We start from the raw sequence: 11,604 nt of genomic DNA on the forward strand, positions 1-11,604 counted from the left end.
CAGGTTTGCTATGGAGATTTGCTCCTGACATGAACAGAGGTGTAAGCAGAGAGCAATGTGGTCAGACAGAAACATTTTTTAAAAGAAAAAAACTTCCTCTGTGGTGTACAGCAGCTGATAAGTAATGGAAGAGAAGTAATAGAAGTAATTTACAAATGTGTTTAATGTTCTGGCACCAGATGATTACATTTTTCCCCGCACTGGAGTACCCCTTTAAATGCATTCCATTTCAATGAATTCACCACAAAGAAATGCATTTACAAGCTGATATATATTTATTTATATTTATTTACAGTATAATGGTCCTCATGCACGGCATGATCGCAAGTCTGATGACACAGACTAATGACTGGTGAGGCATGGTCAGATCAAGAATTGCTGCCGTAATATGGATGCATAAAAAACTCAGGTATGTGAGGACCTTTAGACTCCATGAGGGAATTAAAACATTTCTGTTTGACACTTTGGCATAAACATAGCTGTGATTGTTTACCTATATTGGTGTTCTCAAGTATTGGGACACTCTTCACAACCAGTTGAGGACGCAGGGCGTATGAGTACGCACTTGCGTCCTGGTACTTAAGAACACTGAGCATGCTTCAAACCCAGTGGGTCCTGACTGCTAGCAGCAGCCAGGACCCAGGGTTATTGCTGGGCATTGCCAATTGGGCTGATGCCTATAGACCCTGCGATCACAGTTGATCGCGGCATCTAAAATGAAAGTAAAACAATCCCAGCAGCTCAGCAGAGCTGATTGGGACCATCACAATGAAACCGCAATGTCCCAATTAGCTATGAGGATGGAAGGAGGGCCCTTACCTAACTCTTCGCCTTCTGATCAGTGATACTCTGCTGCCTCCAGCCTCCGCAGTCTGGAGCAGCAGAGCACCGATAACACTGATCAATGCTGAGCCAAAGCTCAGCATTGAACAGTGTATGCATCAGCAAGACTGCATGTTATAGCCCCTATGGGGACTTCAAAAAAAAAATGCTGAATGACACAGCATGGACATGTTGGCAGCATGAGGAGACCATATAGTGGCTGAATGACACAGCATGGAGGTGTTGGCAGCATGAGGAGACCATATAGTGGTTGAATGGCACAGCGTGGAGGTGTTGGCAGCATGAGGAGACCATATAGTGGATGAATGCCACAGCCTGGAGTTGCCAGCAGCATGAGTAGGCACTAGGCCTTCACAATCCCTAAGATTTAAAGATGAATTAAAAAATTTAAACCAAAGATTTTGGATAGCGGGTGCTACCTATGAGAAAATTTAAAATTCCCAGACCCAGGCCCCACAGCGGCATCAGTAAACCATATATTGCCTGAATAACACAGTCTGGAGTTGGCTGATGCACGAGTACACAGCAGGGCTTTACAATCCCCCCCCAAAAAACACAACAATTTTATACATTTTTGAAAAAGATTTTGGATGGTGGGTGCTACCTATGAGAAAATTTGAAATTCCCAGACCCAGGCCCCACAGCGGCATCAGTAAACCATATATTGCCTAAATGACACAGCCTGGAGTTGGCTGATGCACGAGTACACAGCAGGGCTTCACAATCCCCCCCCAAAAAAATAATGATTTTCTACATTTTTGAAAAAGATTTTGGATAGCGGGTGCTACCTATGAGAAAATTTGAAATTCCCAGGCCCAGGCCCCATAGCGGCATCAGGAACCCATATATTGCCTGAATGACACAGCCTGGAGTTGGCTGATGCACGAGTACACACCAGGGCTTCACAATCCCCCCCAAAAAACAACACAATTTTTGAAATTTTTGAAAAAGATTTTGGATAGCAGGTGCTACCTATGAGAAAATTTGAAATGACCAGACCCAGGCCCAGAAGCACCATCATTTTTTTCTTTGAAATTTAAAACAACCTTTGCCTGTCCCGGACCCCATCGTGTGGGTACAAAAGACCAAATCCAACAAGCCCCCACAGCAACATCAGTAAAGCATACATTGCCTGAATGGCACAGCCTGGAGTTGGCTGATTCACGAGTACACAGCAGGGCTTCACAATTCCCCCCCAAAAACACCACAATTTAAAAAAAAATTTAAAAAGATTTTGGATAGCGGGTGCTACCTATGAGAAAATTTGAAATTCCCAGACCCAGGCCCCACAGCGGCATCAGTAAACCATATTTTGCCTGAATTACACAGCCTGGAGTTGGCTGATGCACGAGTACACACGCCAATTACCAGATCCAGGACCCACAACGGCATCAGTAACCCGGCATCAGTAACCCATATATTGCCTGTATGACACAGCCTGGGGTTGGCTGATGCACGAGTACACACCAGGGCTTCACAATCCCCCCCAAAAAAACAACACAATTTTTGAAATTTTTAAAAAAGATTTATGATAGCGGGTGCTACCTATGAGAAAATTAGAAATTACCAGACCCAGCAGCCCCAAATTTTTTTTAATTTTAAATTTAATACAACCTTTGCGTGTCCCAGACCCCAGCGTGTGGGTACGAAGGACCAAATCCAACAAGCCCCCACAGGGCTCATGTGGCCGTGAGATGTAGGCGCAACGTCTCCATTGCCCTGACTGGCCATTGTTTCCAAGACTTCTCGCCCAGACAAACGATGTGAAGAACAGTGTGACACCGCCGTGACCTGCACACATGGTATGCTGAAGGGCCACTGAGACTTGTCCGGGCAGTGGAGGCTTAAGACATAGTGGAGGATGTGGAGGTGGAGTAGCACACTGTCACAGGACCAACGGGCTGACAGAGTGTAGCAGGAAGCAGCATTGAGTACACACCAGAATCCCAAAGAAAAAACAACCTTTTTTAAAAAAAAATTTAAGAATATTTAGAACAGAGGGTGCCACCTATATATTGCCTGAATGACACACCCTGGAGCTGGCTGATGCATGAGTACACACTAGGGCTTGACAATTCCCCCCCGAAAAAATACAACAATTGTAGAAATTTATGAAGAAGACTTTTGGGTGCTACCTATGAGAAAATTAGAAATTCCCAGACCCAGGCCCAGCAGCGCCATCAGTAAACCATATATTGCCTGAATGACACAGGCTGGAGTTGGCTGATTCATGAGTACGCACCAAAGCTTCACAATCCCTAATAAATTCACAATCCCTAATTTTTGACAAAAAATTTTAACGGAAATTTAGGACAGTGAGTGCTCTCTATATATTACCAGAATGACGCAGCCTAAGAGTTGGCTGCAGCATGAGGAGACCATTGAAATGTGTGATTTTTTTAATTTGAAATTTTAATAAAAATTTGTGTCTCGGACCCCGCCGTGTGGGTACAAAGGACCTAATCTCACAAGCACCCACAGGGCTCATGTGGCCGTAAGATGTACGCGCAATGTCTCCATAGCCCTGACCGGCCATTTTAGTTTTTTGTACCTTTGGTTAAGAACAAGCGCATATCCAAGAGTCCAGAAGACTATATAATGCAGGATGGTGGACCACCAAAAGACATTCTTCTATAAAATATTTTTTTATTAAATAAAGAAGCAGAGTTCATCCCTCTCCGTATTTTTTTTTGAAAATTTTACTTTAAAAAATAACACGCAACAAGCGTTCAATGGTGTAATGGTTATTATTCTAGAAAATTCAAGTTTATTACTGTGATAATTATCAGAAAATTTGAAATAAACACTACCCAAGAGGGTTACATTGCACCATAAATGTTAAAATTTAAATTAAGCACGTATGTATGTATTTCAAAAATCCGAAAATTAAAGGCCCAAGCCCAGAAGCATCATGAAGTCAAGTAGTTCCTGAAAGACACAGGAGCAGTCAGGAGTAGGCATCAGCAGTACCCAAGAGGCTTTAATAACCCCTTACATTGCACGATCAATCACAAGATCGAGCAATAACAGGTGTGTTATGCCCTCAGATGTCCGGGGCTGCACGTGTGCTACACTGAACGGACCAGCGTGTGCCTATCTTTCACCGACAGGTGCGGGTAATCCGCTGAACCCCGTTCGCGATAGGGATCAGGGATTGCAATTATTTGCCAGGAAAGAAGAATCACAACTAAGTGCGGGTCATAAGCTCGGGTTCATTAAGTCCCTGCCCTTTGTACACACCGCATGTCTCTACTACCGATTGGATGGTTTAGTGAGGTCCTTGGATCGTCCCCGGCAGGGTAGGAGAAGGCCCTGGCAGAGCGACAAGAATTTAAAGAGAAGGAAAAGGACGGGGAAAGGAAGGGGAAGGGGGAAGGGAGATATTGGGGGGGAGAGAAAGAGGGGGAGGGGGGAGAGGGAAAAAGGGGAAGGGAAAGGGGGGGAGGGGGGTTGTTGGGAAGGTAGTAGATTTTTATGAGCTATTTTTGATTATGTCCTTAGGATTTTGGATTTTTTATTTAGTGTTTTTCATCTTCTTTTTTTCTTTTTCCCTTCTTTTTTTCTTTTTTAGATGAACTTCATCTCCTGTGCTCCTCCACTCATCGGCAGGGAACACCACATCTCTCCTCATCTTCACTTCCCTGTGGGTAAGTATTTGATTCGACTATATCCATATTTTATTCCTATACAGCATGCACTAATAATCTATGTTTAAATAACATTTGATGTCATACAGTCAATATAGATACGTTATGTGATTTTCAGACTGGATGATATTTTAATCTATTGGGGCATGTGCTATTGGGTATATAGACAACCTGGTTAATTAGTTGTAAATTTGGTATCAGGTTTTGGTCATCCTTTACTAGTTTCGACTCGACACCTGCTCTTTGTGTAGGCTGTTACTAAATTTACTGATAGGCAGGCATATTTAGAGGAAGGCAGAAAAAGTAAACCCTTTGTTAAGTCCCAGTGGACTGAGAGTTTTTAATCTAAATATCCATGTTGCCCCCTCTCTCAACAATTTTTTATCTAGGTTTCCTCCTCTTGGCCCCAGGCGGGGTTTGAGAAAACCCCTAAACTTCAAATTTGACATATCTCCCCTTTGTATTTTACGGATGTGTCTTGCTAGGGGGTATCTGCACCCCTTCTAATTGTGCTGAGATGTTTGGATATTCTCCTTCTCAACTGTTGTGTGGTATTGCCCACATACATCTTTGGGCATCCGCATTCCGCAATGTAAACTACTACGGTGGTCTGACAATTAATAAATTCTCGTATTTCATATTAACGTCCATCTGTGACGTTGACAAATTATTTTTTCTTTGGCATGTATCTACAGAAATTACATCCTCCACATGGATAGGATCCTTTTACCTTTGATTTTAACCACATTGTATTTGTTTTCTCTTCTTTATAGTGACTGTGCACCAGACACTCTCTGATATTTCTGCCTCTACGATAGGTCACACTTGGGCCTTCGGTAAGTACTTCCTTAAGATCATTATATTAAGATATCATTATATATCAGCCAATATTTTTTGAGTATCTCCAGAACCTGCTTATTGCTTTGATCAAAGGTTCCTATACACCTCACTATTCGTGGTTGTTCATCTGTTTTTTTCTTTCTTAATAGATCCACCCTTGGGGTGTCTCTGGCCCTCACAAAGGCATGATGCAAAGTCTTTTTAGGGTAACCCCTGGCTAAAAATCGATGGTATAGGAGTTTACTCTCTTCTAAAAAAGCATCTTCATTTGAACAATTGCGTTTGGCTCTGAGATACTGGCCTATGGGTATACCATTTTTTAGAGGTCTCGGATTAAAACTTTTCCAATTGAGAAAACTATTAGTAGATGTGATTTTTCTGTAAACTTTTGTCTGTACGCTGTCTCCAGGCTCGAAAGAGATCTCTAAATCCAAAAAACATAAAGAGTGAGACTTAATTTCTGATGTGAAATGAATACCAATCTGATTATTATTAAGGCTTTGTACAAACGTATTCAATAAAGTTGTGGTGCTGTCCCAAAACAAAATAACATCATCTATATATCGCCCCCCAAAATAAAATGTGCTTAGTGAATTCCTCGTGCTCATCTGAAAATACTATTGTGTCCTCCCACCACCCAAAAAATTAATTTGCAAAATTCGGTGCACATGCTGTGCCCATTGCTGTGCCTTTGTGCTGTAAATAAAAGTGACCATCAAATGTGAAGAAATTATGTGTTAGTAGAAAATAGAGGAGAGTGGTAACAAATTTGTTGTGCTCAGTGAATTGTGTGCCTCTAGTGTTGAGAAAGTGCTCTACTGCTTTTATTCCCAAATTGTGTTCAATATTAGTACATAAGGCCTCTACATCGAGACTTGCAACATATGTACCAGGTGGGAATGTGATCTCTTTGAGTATTGAGACAGCGTCTCTGGTGTCCTTTATATATGAGGGTAACGAAGCCACAAATGGTGATAAAATTTGATCTACGTATAGACTTATTCCCTCTGTTAAGTTGTTTTCCGATATTATCGGGCGTCCCGGAATCGGATCCTTCTGTTTGCGAATTTTTGGCAACGCATAACACGTTGCCAATGTGGGTTTTTTATTCAGCATCGCCTTATATTCCTCTTCCATGATCATGCCCTTTGATTTTCCATCTAGCAGGATGTTTTTTAATTCTTTGACATAATTGTTTGTGGGGTTATGGTCTAACCTCTTGTAGGTGCTTTGATCTTCTAGCAATCTTAACACCATATTTTTATAGTCATCTCTCGTCATGATTACTATGTTGCCCCCCTTATCGGAGGGTTTTATGACTATTTGGTAATTTTTCTCTAGTTCTTGAAGAGCTTGATTTTCTTTTTTAGTGAGATTATTGTTATACCTACTAGGTGTTATTTTTTCAATTTCTGAGCACACCATTCTTACAAAAGTGTCTATGTTGTTAAATTGACTAAATGTTGGCGTTGTTTTACATTTAGGTTTTAGAGTGGAGAAAGGTGGAAGTACTGCAGATCTGACTCCCGTCTCATTCTCCTCCAGAAGATCAGTCAGGTCAGTTATCACTTGTTCATCTCTCCTTCTATTTTCTACCCAATTGCCTGAGTTATTTTTATGTACTTTATGCAAAGCGAGCTTTCTCGCGAAGAGGTTAATATCTTTAACCCATATAACAGGGTTAAATTTGGGGGTCGGGGTGAAGGATAACCCCTTCTGTAATATTGACTCCTGGTCTGATGTTAACTGTATTTTTGAGAGGTTACATATCTGCATTTCTCCATCTGTCCCTAGGTGGGTCTGGGGTGTAGTGAATTTTGCAGGTATCCCAACTTCTCCCTGTCTCTGAGTTGGATACCTCCTCCTAAAAAATGAGGTTGTTGTTGATTTGTTCCTCCTCCAGATTTTATATGTGGATGAGTTACCACTACCGATTGTTGAGTCTGAGCTGTTGTTTGTGGTACAGAGGAATAGGGTGCCAAGGATGAGTCCTGCAAATTTCCAATATTTGGTGCTATTGTCTGAGGTCCTGGGTTTTGTGCCCATGTCTGCTGTTGGTAATTAGGGTTCGTGTAGTTGTACTGATTTGGGGTACTTCTCTGTTGGTTGTATTGCTTATATTGTTGACCCCCAGGGCCTTGGCCTCTATTTATCTGGCTCTTATTTGGTCTCTTATAACTGTATTTTCATAAATTTTTTGCCTTATATCTCCCAGTATTTGAATTGGTACCCTTTCCACCTGACTGGTCGTCAGACTCTGATATTTCCGATTCAGATATATCAGTATATTTATTATACTGGTTATATGTATTCTCTGTACCTCTTTTTATATATATCAGACCTGTTTCGAAGTCTTTTTTGTCTCTTATGTATTTACGATGCTTACATTCTTTCAGCTCAGATTGAAAACTCTCAATATGCTTTTGTAGTTCTTGTTCTAAATTGTTAAATTCTGTTTGCGATTTAAAGACCTGAATCTCTTCTATCTGTTCCTCCAACTGCTTAGCAACCTCACCAAAAATCCTTTTTTGGTATGTGACCAAATAATCAAGCATGCAAAGTGAATTTTCTGTTAGGAGCTATTGCCAACCCTTAATAAACTCTATTTATCCTAAGTCCCCTATACACAATTTTTTGTTGTAAGTAAGTCTCTAGACTTGCAATCTCACACCAGGAGCGTAAATGCTTTTTATATGTTTTTTGAAGATTGCCTAATGCGGAATTTATGTCAATTTGGTTTAATGGCAGCTCATTTGCAGAAAACAAGTGCTGCGCCTGGGTAATGAATGATTCTGGATTTAGTTTTCCAGATAAAAAACTTGCCATCACCTTTGTTGGCAATTTTGCCTGGTCTGATCACAATAGGGAATTAACCTCTATTCACATTCACCATAACTGGTATAGACCAGTATATGGAGGGTTAAATTTGTTTATTTAATTCCAATAGATTCCCATTTGGGAATCCAAAAAACCCTAATTTCTCATATACTTCTTTTGATTTATATTAAAACTCCCATATGCTTTATTAGGTGATACACACTTTTTTAAAATGCTTTCCTCTAAATATGCCTGCCTATCAGTTAAAAAATACAATTATGATTACTAAAAACACCAAATAAATTTAGTAACAGCCTACACAAAGAGCAGATGTTGAGTCGAAACTAGTGAAGGATGACCAAAACCTGATACCAAATATACAACTAATTAACCAGGTTGTCTATATACCCAATAGCACAGGCCCCAATAGATTAACCCCTTAAGGACCAGGCCCATTTTGGCCTTAAGGACCAGACCAATTTTATTTTTGCATTTTCGTTTTTTCCTCCTCGCCTTCAAAAAATCATAACTCTCTTATATTTCCACCCACAGACCCATATGAGGGCTTGTTTTTTGCGTCACCAATTGTACTTTGTAATTACATCACTTATTTTAACATAAAATGTACGGCGCAACCAAACAAATATTATTTATGTGGGAAAATTTAAAAGAAAAACGCAATTTAGCAAATTTTGGAAGGTTTTGTTTTCACACTGTACACTTTCCGGTAAAAATTACATGTTTTCTTTATTCTGTGGGTCAATACAATTAAAATGATACCCATGATTATATTCTTTTCTATAATTGTACCGCTTAAAAAAAATCTCAAACCATTTTAACAAAATTAGTATGTTTGAAATTGCCCTAATTTGACTACCTATAACTTTCTCATTTTTCCGTATATGGGGCGATATGAGGGCTCATTTTTTGTTGCATGATCTGTAGTTTTTATCAGTATCATTTTTGCTTAGGTTTTACTTTTTATTAATTTTTTATTAATTTTTTTTAGAATAAAATGTGACAAAAAAGCAGCAATTTTGGACATTTCTATTTTTTTTACGTTTACGCCGTTCCTCGTACGGGATGATTAACAATATATTTTAATAGTTCAGACTTTTACGCATGCGGCGATACCAAATGTGTATTAATTATTTTTTTTATGCTTTTTTGGGGGTAAAATGGGAAAAAACTGACGTTTTACTTTTTTATTGGGGGAGGGGATTTTTCAAATTTTTTTACTTTTTTAATTTACATTTTTTTACACTTTTTATGTCCCCATAGGGGACTATTCATTGCAATCAGTTGATTGCTAATACTGTGGAGTGCTATGTATAGGACACAGCACTGCTCAGTATTATCGGTGACCTTCTGCTCTGGTCTGCTCGATCTCAGACCAGAGCAGAAGACCCCTGGAGACGGCCAGAGCAAGGTGAGGGGACCTCCAGCCGCCATGCTGGATGATTGGATCCCCGCGGCAGCGCCGCGGGAGATCCGATCATCCGTTCAAAGTACCGCATTGCCGCAGATGACGTGATCTGTATTGATGACGGCATCGGAGGAGTTAATGGCGGACATCTTCGCGATCGCGGATGTGCGCCATTACCGGCGGGTCCCTGGCTGCTGATAGCAGCCGGAACCTGCCGGGCATGACGCGAGCACCGCTCCGGTGCTTGCGATCATGTCGGCGCGTAAATGTACGTCGTGGTGCGTTAAGTACCACGTCACCATGACGTACATTTACGCCCATTGTCGTTAAGGGGTTAAAATATCATCCAATCTGAAAATCACATAACGTATCTATATTGACTGTATAACATCAAATGTTATTTAAACATAGATTATTAGTGCATGCTGTATAGTAATAAAATAGGCATATAGTCGAATCAAATACTTACCCACAGGAAAGAGAAGATGTGGAGAGATGTGGTGTTACCCGCCGATGAGTGGAGGAGCACAGGAGATGAAGTTCATCTAAAAAAGAAAAGAAAAAAAGAAGGGAAAAAGAAGATGAAAAACAATAAATAAAAAATCCAAAATCCTAAGGACATAATCAAAAATAGCTCATAAAAATCTACTACCTTCCCAACAACCAACAGTGCCCATCAATCAAAAGGGCCTGTCCAATGGGCTGAATTGAAGTAGGTAAACACAGCCCATTGGATAATAACACATCCTGTATGCTATCGGTGACGCCATAAACAGAGGTTATAAGAACGACCGACACCACATCCACGCTGAGGTGCCCGCTACCTCTTGATAACGCTACGTCGTAGCGAAACATGTTGAGGGGGGCAGAGTGAATATTTTAAATAACCATAGCGCTGCTCCTCTCTGCAATTAGCCGTGTGTGACCTGCAGGCACACATGGTTGCTCCACCATAAACAAAGCAGTATTAAAGCAGCAGAGACATCTGCTCAAGGAAATAACCTTATCACAATAGCAAAAAGAGCAAACAGCGCTATCTGATTTAAAAAATAAAAATAAAAAAACACCTAATAAAGCATATGGGAGTTTTAATATCAATTAAAAGAAGTATATGGGAAATTAAGGTTTTTTGGATTCCCAAATGGGAATCAATTGGAATTAAATAAACAAACTTAACCCTCCATATACTGGTCTATACCAGTTATGGCACACTGTAACAGGACCAACTGCCTGGGAGCCAGAGCGTGGAGGAGGAAGTGGTGTGACCTGTCCAAGTTGCTGTTGTGGCTGTGCAGGAACCACATTTACCCAGTGGGCGGTAAAAGACAAGTATTGTCCCTGCCCGTAGTTACAGCTCCACACTTCGGCGCTGCCGTGCACTTTTGAACACACCGTCTGGCTCAAGGACTGGCCCACCTTCTCTTGAACAAACTTATGCAGGGCTGGTACTGCCTTCTTCGCAAAGAAATGACGGCTTGGGACTCTCCACCTCGGCTCGGCACAAGCCATCAATTCTCTGAAAGCTGCAGAGTCCACCACTTGAAAAGGGAGGGACTGCAACACCAGCAACTTGGACAGGAGCACATTAAACTTCTGCGCCGTTGGATGAGTGGGCGCATACTGTTGTCTCTTGGACATGGCTTCGCCGATGGATTGTTGGTGGAATGGCTGACTAAAAGCGGGAGAAGCAGGAGCGACAGAAGGAGGGTTTGACACACAGCTCCCTTCGGCTGAGGTGGTGGAGCCTTGGCTGGATGAAGGAGGGAGCGGATGGCCAATGGGTGATGCAGCAGGCTGGACCACTACATCGGAGCCAAGGTTCTCCCAGGCCGCTTTATGGTGGCGAAGCATGTTTTGACGCAGGTCCGTGGTGCCGACATTGGGACCCTGGCCACGCTTCACCTTCTGCCGACAGATCTTGCATGTGGCTACGTGAACCTCCTCCGGATGCCTTAGGAAAAACTTCCACACCGCTGAGTAGCTGATTTTCCCACCCGCAGTCCGCACTAATTGACTGCTACTGGCGCCGTC

The 11,604-nt window shown here is 41.5% G+C and overlaps 1 long non-coding RNA gene across 1 annotated transcript; it reads left to right on the forward strand.

Annotated features, from left to right (window-relative positions):
• Positions 1-292: 292 nt before the first annotated feature.
• Positions 293-5,294, forward strand: LOC130360765 (uncharacterized). Its single transcript, XR_008890786.1, has 3 exons — positions 293-409; positions 4,415-4,490; positions 5,264-5,294. It is a non-coding gene; the product is annotated as an uncharacterized LOC130360765 (long non-coding RNA).
• The last annotated feature ends 6,310 nt before the right edge of the window (positions 5,295-11,604 follow it).

Source organism: Hyla sarda, chromosome 3, assembly GCF_029499605.1.
Source record: "Hyla sarda isolate aHylSar1 chromosome 3, aHylSar1.hap1, whole genome shotgun sequence".
Classification (NCBI taxonomy): Eukaryota; Metazoa; Chordata; class Amphibia; order Anura; family Hylidae; genus Hyla; species Hyla sarda.